The sequence below is a fragment of the Protopterus annectens genome, chromosome 7.part0 (assembly GCF_019279795.1).
Source record: "Protopterus annectens isolate FY-2018-M chromosome 7.part0, PAN1.0, whole genome shotgun sequence".
NCBI lineage: Eukaryota > Metazoa > Chordata > Ceratodontiformes > Protopteridae > Protopterus > Protopterus annectens.
In genome coordinates this window covers 247,095,842-247,110,677 of record NC_056739.1, presented here as the reverse complement: position 1 = coordinate 247,110,677, position 14,836 = coordinate 247,095,842, and positions in this window count along the sequence as shown.

Sequence of the window (14,836 nt, the reverse complement as noted above, 5' to 3'; positions counted from 1 at the left end):
CAGAAGAAGAAGCAACAAGAAACTATATGGAGGTAATGAGAGGGAGAGGGGAATGGTGAGGGGGGGGGGTCCAGAAGGACAGCAGCTCATGTTAGCTGAGCAGACATTCAGTGCGGCTAATATAATGAAAAGGGCAAGCTGGAAGAAAGGGATGTGTGGGAGAGATACCAGCTAACATGGCAGAGCAGCAAAAAGTTAAAAGCAAAGGTCTTGCAAAAGTATATGACATAGACATTGGAGGTAGAGGGAGGTTTGTGGATGGAGTCAGCCCCCCCAAAAAAATTCTAAATGTGGAGCAAAGAAGTCAGCTCCATGTGTGTGTGGGGTGGGTACTGAAAATTCACCTGATCCATAACATAGTGCACATGTATCCTTTGTAATTTTATTTGAGTTTGGCATAGTGTTTAAAGTGTATTCCTCACAGATACAAGGCACAGGGTTTGAATCTCACCTTTGGTTACTGGCTAGTTATTGGCTAAGTGTGTAATAGTCTACAGACAGATTATCTAGTATTTTCCCATGAACATCCTATGATGCAGACGTGGAAGGAGTAAAGATGATGAATCAGAGAGTAAAGTTGACAGGCACCATAACAAAATGTGTTATAACAACGAAGTTGAATTGCTTAGGAGATGGGATGAGAACAACCCACCACTTAAGTGTATTAAAATATTTGTAAAGGTAAGCCAGTAGCAGGGAATAAGCCTAGGCAGGACTACTGTGATTCTTTGCACTTAATTCTCCTTTTTTTTGTGTTTTTATCCCTTTTCATGCTACACTGTCAGGAGTGAAAAAAGAGTAACAGTGAGAGCAGAACAACGAGAAAGCCAGAGGCAGATCACCAAGATTTCTTTATGCCATATGTTGAGGTTAGTGATTCCATGAGGAACTGGAAGGCAAGCTGTATTCTTCTCTCCTTTCAAAGATGCTGAATATGGCATTATGATTTAGGGTAAAACTTTCAATTTTCTACCTAATATGAAGTTTGGTTAAATGGCAGTAGAATAGAATAGAAAAGTACACTCACGGTGAGGAGTGCTAAAAAGTTTAATGATGAAATTTTGAATTATATTTCTTTGCTTTTACAAAAGTCATATGTTCCTTGTTTTGTGTGGTAATTCTTAGATGCACTAAATGAATGTATTTTATATTATTCACAAATTGTTTTTGGGATTCAGTCAGTTTGTTCTTGTATCATGTGAGTTTCACTGAATGGGTAGCGTTCTTCCATCCATGAGGGATAAATAGAGGGTTTGAGAAGTAGAGCAGGTTGAATATAAATTTAAAATGGATAAAGACATTAAAAAGTATATGGGGTATGTTAATTGAGAAATGAAGCTGTAAGACAGAGGGAGTGCAGTGGCAAGTGTGTAGTTTGTACAGCGAGAGAGAGAGAGAGAGAGAGGAAGGAGTCACCATACTGAAGAACCTCCCATTAGGAACCATGCTCTAGATTTTAGAGGAGGAAACTTAACTATTGTGATTATGGCAGACAGTGGCTTTGACTTTCTCTGCTGGGGAAGAGTATTACTAGGAGGGACTCTTGACCATGACCAAGGACCCTAGTGGTCTAGACTTAGTGGAGAGACATGGAGTGGCAGGACAAAGGTGGTAGAATGAGGGTAAAAGTAGTCATGTGATGTGTTGGTGGGGTGAATAACACTACTAACATTGAAAGTATTTTGGTAAAATTGTGTTTAGAAAGTAGTGATTTGTTTCTAATGCAGGAAATGAAAAGTAAGGTGAATGAAGCATGGAAAAGAATAGGTTTGCTTGAATAGATGTGCACAGTACTAAAGGAAATGGAAACTGAAGGCAGGAATACTGCCTAAAGAGTTGGGGGTATGGAGGATTCCCCCATAATGAGGTGAAGGAGAGCTTGTCTGTCTGTAAACACTTTCCCCAGGATTCTTGAAGCTTGTGCCAGGTGCAGGTGTAGCATCGGCATTCTAACACCAAATATGGCTGCCGAGCGATTCAGGTACGAGCTGTTTCCACGTGCACTATCTGCATACGCTACACCCACACAACTTCCGAGCCTTGTATGCTAATTACCCCATGTACAGCAGTGTAGCATGCAAATGAAGGTATGTAGCGATTCAGGAAGTGGTGCAAGTGTCGTGTAAGCATGCAGAAATGTAAACTGTAGAAAAGGTTTACATTTTTGCAAACATAAAATCGGAGCCATGACAGCCGATCAAACACATGTATTATATTGTTAATATATGCCAGTGGCTTAATATATAGTCATTGGCATAAAAAAAGTGTACAAAATATAAAATTAACATTTAATATATATAGTCACACTATCGTGACGTGGAAGCGCAGGGCAGTGGAGCGCAAAGGGGATCACAAGGAATATATAAAACTATAGAATAAAACTGCAGTGAAACACATATCATGATTTAAAATCCAATAAAAACGGCTGTGTCAGCGTACAGGGTGTATATCCAAAGTAGTATTTATTGCATAAATTACACAAGCGCTTTCACCCTAACTTAATTGTAGGGCTTTTTGGAATTCTTGAACAAGTCCCAATAGATCCCAAAGGGGGAGACTGGGAGAATTGGTTATGCTGTAGGGAGACCTACTGGCAAATAAGACTGAATGCCGCCCAACCCCCAGGGCTTAACGATTATATTTCTATTAAGCCTTATTTAATCAAAAAAGCAGAAGTTTTATAATGATATTATTGGTGAAATTTATTTCTTTTAGTGGATATATTTCAAAAAGATTATTTTACTTATGGTATTTATAAGTTGTTTGTGTTTAAACCTTTATACTATACATATATTTAAGTATTTTTTAAGTATTGTTTTTGTACTTTCAATGCAATAAGTGCATATTAATGTGTTTTACTTTTATTTTTGAATGATTATATTCTGTGATTTTAAATGTGTGCTTTCACTTTAAATTTAACATGTCTTTTTTGGCGCCTTTTTTTGAACTCAGGTATTTAAAGATGGCTAACAGACTGTGATACTGTTTTAACACTTGAACACCCTGTACGCTGACACAGCCATTTTTCTTGGATTTTGGTTTAGACTTTACGGTTTGTTTTTCCACTCCTTTTATTCTTGGACATATCATGATTTACCCATAATAGTCAATGGCAGGCATGCTACACCATACTTATGGCGCAAGGGTTGCTAAGGGGCAGTGACAGTGTTGTGTGCAGTAGCTCAGAATTAGTAGGCAATGCCATGCAAATGAGAGGAGTAATAGTGAATTGCAGATTCCCCGCTGGTGTAAGGATGCACCTCACAGCGTAGCGTTATAACACCGAGGTGTGCCCTTGAGATAAAGATGACATCAAGAGAGGGGTGTGTTGCCATTGCTGTAAGCACATTGGAGCATTGCTAAACTGGTCTGCCCCTAGCTAGGCAAAGCTGCAGGATAGGGGTGTGTTGAATTGGCCATAGTTATGCTTAGCTGAGAGTACACAAGGTAACCGAGTATGCATGTGAACAGAGATGAAAACACACATAAACCTGGTAAACGGGTATGCGCAGCGTGCACTGCAGCTGAAACAGGAAGGATATAGGAAAGAAATAAGGAAATGCTGCAACAGTGAAACTGGAGTACAAATGACTAATTAACACCTAGGAGCCTACAGTGGGCCATTGACAACAGCTAACAAGGCTGCAAGCAGCTACCTGCAGAACAGGAAAGGGGAGGGGCTGTACTGCAAAGAAAACAGTAAAGTGTCAAAGCAGAACAAAGCCGATTTGCAGTATATCAGCTTCAAGGCACATTTTGCCATGATTGGGTAGGGAAAGTACAAAACAAGAAAGACGGCAGGTGGATGCATGCCTGATAATGGGAGGGGATCCAGGTCTAAAAATGAATTAAAGGGCAACAGGCAGGCAAGTAGATCTCCACAGTAAAGGCCCCACACTTGCAGTACTCATTGCAAAACCCATAATTAAGACACGCTGCAGCTGGAATAGCTCATACACACCCACTGACATCAGCAGCATCCATAGCACAATACTATAAAGTGCGAAAGCACCTCACACACATTTGTGTATTCCCATACATACACTCTGCACCAGTGGTGTATACAGATGGGGAACTTTTATTACGTACATGTTAGGGGCTGCCATAGCTTTGATCCATCAGCATGTGTTGGAGACTGTAGGTGGTGTGGAAGATGATGCACATGACCACCTCAGGCACTAGAGTAGGAGGGGAGTGTTCAGACCCAGGGTAACCTACCAGGGGCTACATGATCTGGAGATAGTAGAGCATTACAGGGTGGACAGGGGCATCCTACAGCAACTTGTGGAGCTGTGCCGGCCATGCCTCAGAGCCAGAACAAACAGAGGGGAACCCATCCCAGTGGATACAGAGGTATGTGTAAGCCTGAGAATACTAGCTACAGGTACTTCTCAAAGACCATCTGGGGATATCATGGGGATCTCACAGGCATCAGCATCCAGGGTACTACACCAGTTCCTGGATGCCATGTTACCACATGCCAATGAGCACATATACTTCCCCCGAATGCAGGAGGAGTTGGCCAGCAATATGCGTCTCTTCCATCGTGTGGCAGAATACCCAGAGGTACTGGGTGCAATAGACTGCATGCACATACACATCAAGTCACCACCCAGTGAGCAGGGTAGATGCTGCATAAACCACAAGGGATACCCCTCCATCAACTGCCAGGTCATGTGCAATGCCCAGGGCATTATCATGGATGTGTGTGCTGGCAGCTCTGGAAGCTATCACGACTCCCACGTCTGGCATTCCTCACAGCTGTATTGGTTATTTGCCAGGGGGGACATCCCAAATGGTCACCTGGTGGGGGATGCTGGTTATGCACTGGAACCGTGGATGATGACTCCCATCAGAAATGCACACACACCCATGCAAGAACGCCATAATGAGGCACACACACAAACCAGAATCATCATAGAGCATGTGTTTGGGATGCTGAAATCATGGTTCCATTGCTTGGACATATCTGGTGGAGCCTTGCAGTACTTTCCAGGCACATGTGCCCACATCTTCATAGTGTGTGCCATGCTACACAATATGGTTCTGCGGAAACAGCTGCAGCAGGGACAGAAAGGTGAAGGCCCTCACAGCCCACCACCATTGCCAAGGGCCCCACAGGTGCAGAGATACTCAGACCATGAACATCCTGAGCCAGCCCCAGTAGGCAGATGGAGGCGTGCCCAGTATGCACATGCCTTGGCAAAGAGGGAACGTATAGCACACACACTGACAGTGTAGGCACCTAGGGACTGACACCTTTCCCCACCTGCACACACAGTAAAAATGGATGGCGCACACACAAGACTACCTGCAAATTTTCATGTATAGGCAGTCTACTGTGTGCATCCAGCATAGGCAGCCCTCAACTATTGCACACACAACTGTCATTGGCACAAGGTAAGTCAACACCTGAACAGTAAATTAAGCTATCAGCATATGCAGATTCATAGGTAGGTATTTAGCCAACTGCCAGAGGCCATTCATAAGCCCAGCCAAAATGTGTCAGCTTTTGCCACCCCATTGATTCATTAACTGTCCCTCTGTGGAGCAGAGCCAATGGTGGGATCCCTGGGGTGCATCTACTGTTCCCTATCCACTCTTCAAGGTTTCTCTTGCAGAGTGTTAGTGAGAGGCTCTGTATAATGTAGTTAGGGATGTTGTTCCAAAGTATGGAGAGTGTCTGTGACAGGAAGCTGTCTCTCCAGCATCTTCCAGTTATTGTTGTGGCAAGGTACAGCTCACTACAGTGTGTGGCTCACTGTGACATGGATTCCCATAGGTGGAGCATATCCATCAAGCTTGAGTGCGACATGGCTGTGTTGGTCAGCGGAGATCATCTCTGGGTAAACAAGATTGCACTGAGTAAAGCAGGAGTTTATTCAGCTTGGCTGCATAGGCCATATGTTGGAGGCCAGTATTCCCCTTGGCGAGGTACATTCGTGGACCTCCCAGCTGTTTGAAGTGTCTTCTGAATTACATCCCACATGGGTTATTATACCCTATGATGGGACTGATGAGTGATGTGTAAAGGGCACTATAACCCCAGTATGTCTGGATGGGAATCCTTTAGTAATCAGATGGCCTACATAGAAGGATGTCAAAACTACTGTGGAGATATGATTGTCAAAGGGGAGATCACTATCTCCTTAGTCCCCAGATACCTCATTACCTCATCTATATTAAAGTGGCTACCACTTATGTGTTAATATGTGGGTGCCAATTCCACAATGGAATGACCACGCAGATAGTGGCACTTGGCTGGAGGCCGTGACGTTGACACCCTGTGACGTTCTCTTTGAGGCCCCTTGAGGGATGCTCGTGTCAGTTGGACTATCAGTCATGGCTCCCAGTTTGCAGTCATTGCCAAACATGGTCTGCCGTAGTCCACCTGTGTTTGCCTGTAACTTTGAGACGTATATGCCAAACAGTAGGGCTCCCAGGACAGAGTCCTGTGGGACACCAGTTGTGACTGGTCAAGAGTTGGACCTGGAGACCGCTAGTCGTACCATGTGGGTTCTGTGTGTAAGCCTGTTGGCAAGCCAACCTGTCATGTATGGGTGTATGTACAGGCTGGTGTGTTTATCAATAATACCTGAGTGGGGCATCATGTCAAAAGCCTTGGCGAGGTCCAGTTAGTATGTGTGAACCACCTCCCCAATCATCTAATGTCTTGGTGACTGTATGTAAGACATCAAACAGGTTCAGTAGGCATGAACTGCACTCAACCAAGCTGACCTGGGTTGGGTCACATGTTCGGAGGTTACCGATGTCTTTGTTAATGAGTGCCACGAGGATGCGAACCATACCATTGCAGACCAGGCTAGTCAGGCTTATGGGGTGGTAGTTACCATGGTCAGTTGTGATTCCACTTTGATGGACTGGAATAACCGTTGCCCATTGTATGGGTATGTAGCCTGTGGAGATGCTGAGGTAGGAAAGTTTAATTAGGTGGGGGGCAGGTTGTCTTGTACAATTTGCAAGATGCAGTCTGGGACAACATCTGCCTCCATTGACGCTGTGTTCTGCTGTTAGAGAGGGCCATTTCCACCTGTGTGTCTCTGAAGTGTGGGATACTGTACATTTCGGGTAGTGTTGTGGGCTCTTTAGGGGGGTGAAATATGTACTGAATGTATCTGCAAGGATGTTGGTGATATCAGTAGGGTCAGCATATTTTGTGCTATATTTCACCGGCACAGTGCAAATCTGTGTGTCACCACGTAGATCCTTGACATCGCCAAAGAAGGCTTTTTGGTTATCTTTCAAATCCTTGCATATTCACCTGCTGATGTTAGCCTTGAATGATGTTATGAGGGACCTACGTACCCTATTAATAGTGGTCACAGATGTCTGCCCTTTGTGGGATTTGCTGTTTGTCTGGAACACTGTCCTACTTCTGTAGTATAGCCTGTTTATTGCAGAGGTCCACCAGACCGGTGTCCTTGCCTAGGAGGAGTGAGTGTTGGTTTACCAGTGATGGCATGATCCATACAGCCATGTAGGTGCTTATAGGCTGCATTTGTAAATCTGTCTGTATCTTGAGCAGTGTTTCCCCTTAGTGTAGGGGCTGTGAAACCCCCCACCCCTGTCACTAGTAGTGTAAATGTAGCTGTAGGAAAGGTATACACTGTGTTATCCATAGGTGGGGGAGATGCTTGGGTGTGGAAACAGTGAATAATTCATGGTCAGATCTAACCAGTGACCGGTTAACCTCTGCTGTGGTGAACCTGTTGCCCATGTTGGTGATGACCACTTCTAGTAGTTTCCACCCCACATTAGGGAGGTTACCACCTGATACAGGGCATATGAGGTAATAAATTCCAGGAAGAGCTGGGCCTGGAGGTGAGTACTGGAGTAAGTTTCCAAGTTAATGGTATGGTAGTGGACATCGACCAATGCCAGGGTGTGCATTAGGACTGTCATGTTCTCCACTGTCTCCAGGTAGGTGGAGTGGTGGTCCTGGGTCATGGAGGGTGATCCGTAGCAGGCCACAGTTCACACTGCAGTTGTGGCTGATGTTAGCTGCATATGGATGATCTCAGAGGTATCATGCTGCCCCACTAACCTGGAGGTGTAGGTATCCCTGATGAATATGGATACAGCCCCTCCATGTCTGTCAGTCCATGTTCTTTGGCTGAAATGTGTGATATGGGTTGTAGTCTGGTAGTGCTGGAGTGCTCTCAGGAGCCTTAAGACAGATCTCAGTTACTGCACAGATGTTGATGTTGTCCACCCTGAGGAGTGCTGTGAGTGCAAGCATGTTGTGATCACAACCCCTAGTGTTGAGTAGCATAACCCTCATTGAATCTGCTATTGTGCTGTTTACAGAGCTGGTATTCACCTTCAAGACTCCTAAATAAGGCACCATGGCGGCACCAATAGCCTTGGCCAGTATTACAAGCCAATAACATAGGCAATTGGGTTTCAGCTTTCCCCATTGTGGTTTCATCTCTGTAGTAACCATGAAGCAATAAACCCAAAGGGTATACCCCATTTGGATGCCATGTTCCCACATCCAATGAGAATATATTCCAATGCAGGAGGAGTTGGCCAGCAAAATGTCTTCCATGTGTGGCAGAAAAAGATTTGCAATAGACTGCATGCACATACACATCAAGTCACCCCCCAGTGAGCAGGGTAGATGCTGAAAAACCACAAGGGATACCTCCATCAACTGCCAGGTCAGGGCAATGCCCACATTATCATGGATGTGTGGGGCAGCTCGGGAAGCTATCACCCCACGCCTGGCATTCCTCACAGTTATTGGTTATTTGCCGGGGGAAATCCCAAATGGTCATTTATGCTGGTTATGCACGGGAACCCTGGATGATGACCCCCATCAGAAATGCACACACCCCATGCAAGAACGCCATAATGAGGCACACACACAAACCAGAATCATCATAGAGCATGTGTTTGGGATGGAAATCATGGTTCCATTTTTTGGACATATCTGGGGACCCTTTCAGTTTTCCAGGCACAGGGCCCACATCTTCATAGTGGGGCCATGCCCCAAATTTTTTGAAACAGCTGCAGCGGGGACAGAAAGGGAAGGCCCTCACAGCCCACCACCATTGCCAACCCCACAGGCAGAGTACTAGACCATGAACACCCTGAGCCACCCCCAGTGGGCAGATGGAGGGCCCAGTATGAAATCCTTGGCAAAGAGGGAAGTATAGCACACACATGACAGGTAGGCAGGGGACTGACCCCTTTTAACCCACACAGTTGGAGGGCCACACAAGACTACCTGAAAATTTTCATGTATGGCAGTCTTGTGATCCAGCATAGGCAGCCCTAAAATTTGCACACACAATGTCATTCCGGGAAGTCAACACCCGAACAGTAAATTGCCAGCAAAGCAGTTCTGGTAGGTTTTTCCCCGCCAGAGGTTCATGAGCCAAAATTTTCAGCTTTTCCCCCCCATTGAAATTTAAATGTCCTCTGAGCAGAGCCAAAGGTGGATCCCCGGGTGCATCATGATCCACTCTGGGGTTTTTCTTTCAGAGTGTTAGTGAGAGGCTCATAATGTAGTTAGGGATGTTGTTCCAAAATATGGAGATGTTGGGAATTCTCCAGCATCTTCCAGTTATTGTTGTGGCAAGGTACAGCTCACTACAGTGTGTGGCTCACTGTGACATGGATTCCCATAGGTGGAGCATATCCATCAAGCTTGAGTGCGACATGGCTGTGTTGGTCAGCGGAGATCATCTCTGGGTAAACGAGATTGCACTGAGTAAAGCAGGAGTTTATTCAGCCTGGCTGCATAGGCCATATGTTGGAGGCCAGTATTCCCCTTGGCAAGGTACATTCGTGGACCTCCCAGCTGTTTGAAGTGTCTTCTGAATTACATCCCACATGGGTTATTATACCCTATGATGGGACTGATGAGTGATGTGTAAAGGGCACTATAACCCCAGTATGTCTAGATGGGAATCCTTTAGTAATCAGATGGCCTACATAGAAGGATGTCAAAACTACTGTGGAGATATGATTGTCAAAGGGGAGATCACTATCCCCTTAGTCCCCAGATACCTCATTACCTCATCCATATTAAAGTGGCTACCACTTATGTGTTAATATGTGGGTGCCAATTCCACAATGGAATGACCACGCAGATAGTGGCACTTGGCTGGAGGCCATGATGGTGGCATCCTGTGACGTTCTCTTTGAGGCCCCTTGAGGGATGCTCGTGTCAGTTGGACTATCAGTCATGGCTCCCAGTTTGCAGTCATTGCCAAACATGGTCTGCCGTAGTCCACCTGTGTTTGCCTGTAACTTTGAGATGTATATGCCAAACAGTAGGGCTCCCAGGACAGAGTCCTGTGGGACACCAGTCGTGACTGGTCAAGAGTTGGACCTGGAGACCGCTAGTCGTACCATGTGGGTTCTGTGTGTAAGCCCATTGGCAAGCCAACCTGTGATGTATGGGTGTATGTACAGGCTGGTGTGTTTATCAATAATATCTGAGTGGGGCATCATGTCAAAAGCCTTGACGAGGTCCAGTTAGTATGTGTGAACCACCTCCCCAATCATCTAATGTCTTGGTGACTGTATGTAAGACATCAAACAGGTTCAGTAGGCATGAACTGCACTCAACCAAGCTGACCTGGGTTGGGTCACATGTTCGGAGGTTACCGATGTCTTTGTTAATGAGTGCCACGAGGATGCGAACCATACCATTGCAGACCAGGCTAGTCAGGCTTATGGGGTGGTAGTTACCATGGTCAGTTGTGATTACACCTTGATGGACTGGAATAACCGTTGCCACGTGCCATTGTATGGGTATGTAGCCTGTGGAGATGCTGAGGTAGGAAAGTTTAATTAGGTGGGGGGCAGGTTGTCTTGTACAATTTGCAAGATGCAGTCTGGGACAACATCTGCCTCTATTGACGCTGTGTTCTGCTGTTAGAGAATTTAACCTTTCCTGAAGGTGGGTTGTATTGGGGGGGTGGGGGATGAGGGAATGAATTATCTCAAGGAGGTTCTGGGTCAGAATGTCATATTTAAAGGAAATGAAATTGGGGACATTAAGGGCAAGCCAAAAAATTTTTTAAACCTTCAAATTTCCTTGGAAACCCTTTTAAATTAACTTCCCGGGGTTTGTAAGTACACCAAATGGGAATTTTTCAACATTTTAAGAGTGAGGAATCATACCTTCTTATCTAATAAACCTTCATATAGTGCCTTAGGGTTTAACATTTGGATGTTGTCAAAAAGGGTTATGTAATTTTTGGGCAGATTACCCCCCATATTAATGGATTACACCTTTTGTAATTGTGGGTCGTTTTCAGGGAAGCTAAACATTAAAAAAGGCCTTCCCATTTTTTTTCTTAGTCCCGAAGGGAATGTTTTGGGAAATATGGCACCCATTTCCCATCCTTAAATTTGAGAAAATTCATTCCGGGAAAAACCAAACCCAGCCCCAGAACAAGCTGTCTGGGATTTATCCCCCTTACGTGGGTTTTCACCAAAGGGGGTTGTTAAATAGGCCCCATTACCTTAGTTTGCTATATTATATTATTTTTAATATTTATATAAATAATAATTTTAATATTATCTTTCTTATATTTATATATTAAAAAATTTTAAAAAAATTGTAATAATTTTAATTTAAAAAATTTTTGGAGAGAAAGAATCTCCATGTTTAAGACCAGGTTTTTATGGTAATTAGGGTAGAAACTTTTAAAACATGGGAGATTTGGGAAATATCTTATAATTTAAAAACACACCAAAAACCCACCCAACACACACCACACCCAAAACCCCAAAACTTTAAATTTTTTGATTGAGATTAAAAGGCTACAATTTATAGTTATCCCTAAAGGGGAAATTTATGCTATTAAAGTTCTTCAGTTAGTTAAACATTTACACCATTATTAATATTAAATTTTGCGGCCTTAAATAACCGACAACCCCATAAATGGCAAGGAAAGGGGGCTGTATTTTTTTAACCCCCAAACATTTTTTTCAAACCCTTTTTGGTTTTTACAAAATTTTTTTTCCCGACTTTTTTCACACGACCCCCGTACAAAACCAAAGGGTATTTCTGTTACCCTTTTTTGAACTGGGAAAAAAGAATGAAAACCTCAAGGTAACATTATTTTCCATTTATGAGCAAAAAAATTCATGTTTAACCTTGCTTAGTCAACCTGATTTTAAACTGGGTAAATATGGATTCACACTTTCCCTACCATGCTACTTGAAGGTAAAATATACACCTTCCAGAAAACCAACATGTACACTAGAGACCTAACACTAAGTACTGATAGCAACTTGTGTATGCAGTAGTTAAAACACAAGAAATGTGTTAATGGAACTGCATACTTATTAAGTGATGTTATTTTATATTTAATATAGTAATATTTATTATATATATATATTATAATTTATTAAAGTTCTTCAATATAAATTTGAAAAGCAATTGTAGATCATTATTAATCAAATTTAATTTTTATATAAGAGCTCATAGCTAAGATTCACAGCCTTTAACAGTCTTTTGAGATTTAGTAGGTAACCAAATCTTGGGATAATCACTAAATAATAATTAATGTAGAAATGCACACACCCTTGTTCACACCACATGCAACAACTGTTCCAATTCAAGCTGCTAAACTAAAAACAGAATGAAATGAGATTTAGAAAGACTCTGTAAAAGTTTGATAAGATAAATATAACATGAGACTTGCATTGTTATCATTAATTTGAAAACTTTTATAATGCCTGCTAGAACTAATATTAAACTAATAATGGCGGCATTAAAAGCCCTTTCTGAAAAGTTTGAGTATAAATAAGCAAAGTAAAGGTTTCATGATCCATTTTTCATTATTGAAGTTTTGACACAGTATTTCTAGTTAATTCCCATTATACATATTTATAAATATTTTAAGTATAATAAATATATATATATATATATATACTTGTACAAACAGTCCAATGAAAAAGCAGAAGTTTGTACCAACTTACATGGAATAGCAATTCAATTCAAACATAGAACATATATATAAGAAGCAAACACATACTATACATTCTAAATGTTGATGATCACAAAACCTATCAAGCTCACAAGCAGCAAGCAACTATAGGTTTGACATGATACCCAAACCATGGCATTAAGAAGAATAAAGGAGTGCATATTGGCTACTTAGAACATTGTTCTGAAGACATGAACATCCGACAGTTAAACTGCAAGAGCTTGAAACATTTCATCTTAGGACTCAAATCAGAATTCATTCTTAATGAAATTATCTGTCAATAATGTATACTAAAACCATATATAATGATACTATATATATATACTGTAAAATATAATAATCTAGCATAAAAGTCATGAATTTAGACCATGCCATGACAACTAGTAATACAGACTAGAACATCTTATCCAATCAAACATGAACACACAAAGTGCAGAGTTTAAACCCCCACTAATAATCATACAATAATCATGCTGGTCCGACAAAACCATCAAATATAAGACCACAGTAAATCAGTTCATATCTAAAGACATGTTCTCTCAAGCATGACCAGTTCAAACTCAAACCCAAATGCAGCTTCACAGCATGGATCAGGCAATCCCAAGCAAAACAAAGACTCTTTGTACCAAGGGCAAGCGTCCAGTTTGGTGGACCCCAGCCATAAACAAACTCTACAACAAAAGGAGAAAGCTACTACAAGATAGAGCAAAATCCTTAAAAGGTAAGACACCGCTGATCACTATAAGTAAAAGCTGAGAGCTCTCATAAAATCATCCAAAGCTAATTTTGAGAGAAAAATAGCTAAGGACTCTAAAGACAACCATAAGGCATTCTTTAGCTATGTCAGAAACCTAGGAGGAAACTCCCAGATATGCTCAGAATTAGTTCAAAATGATGTGAAGATTACTGATCCTACAGACATTGCCAACATACTGGCTGACAGGTTCAGTGCAAACTTCTCCCCCCCTCCCCCCCTAAAGGAGAGATATCTATACCAAATGATTGTAGCCCCCCAAACATCTCTAACCCAGGTGAGAACTGCTCTCTCCAAGGCAAAAACACAGCATCCATGGGACCTGATGGTGTCCCGGCTGTGTGCTCCATGAACTCAACGAGGAATTAAATCCACAGTTAGGACAGCTGTTTAATCTTAGTCTCGCCTCCGGATCATTACCCAGGGAATGGCGCTTTGCGACTGTGGTCCCATTCCACAAAGGCGGCGCTTCCACTGACCCTGAAATTACAGCCCCATTAGCTTGACAAGCCTTATCTGCAAAGCCATGGAGAGGATCATAATGGATCTCATAAATAAAGACATAGGGAATTTGCAGACTTTGGATTCAACCCAGTTTGGCTTTGTCAAGGCAGATCATGCCTTCTAAACTTGGTCGACTTTTTGAACAGTCACCAAGGCCATTGATGAGGAAAGGCAGTCCATACAGCCTACCTAGACCTGGCGAAGGCTTTGATACAATACCCCTCGGGTATCATTGAAAAACTCATCAACTTAAATGTAAACCCATACATTACAAGATGGGTTGCAAACTGGCTGAGCGACAGAGCACAGGGTCAGAGTTGCTGGTGCCATGTCAGACTCAAAGCCTGTCACAAGTGGTGTCCCACAGGTGGCTCAGTCCTGGGCCCACTCTTGTTTGGCATCTACTTTTCTGAAGTACAAGCAAACACAGGAGGGTTATGGCTGACAAAGTTTGCAGATGACTGCAAACTGGGTGCCGTAGTTGAAAACACATCCGACACAGATATCCTCCAGAAGGGTCTCACAGAAAGCGGATAACTGGTGCCAGAGCCATGGCCTTAAGTTAAATGCCAAGAAATGCATAGTCATACCCTTCGAAAATAAG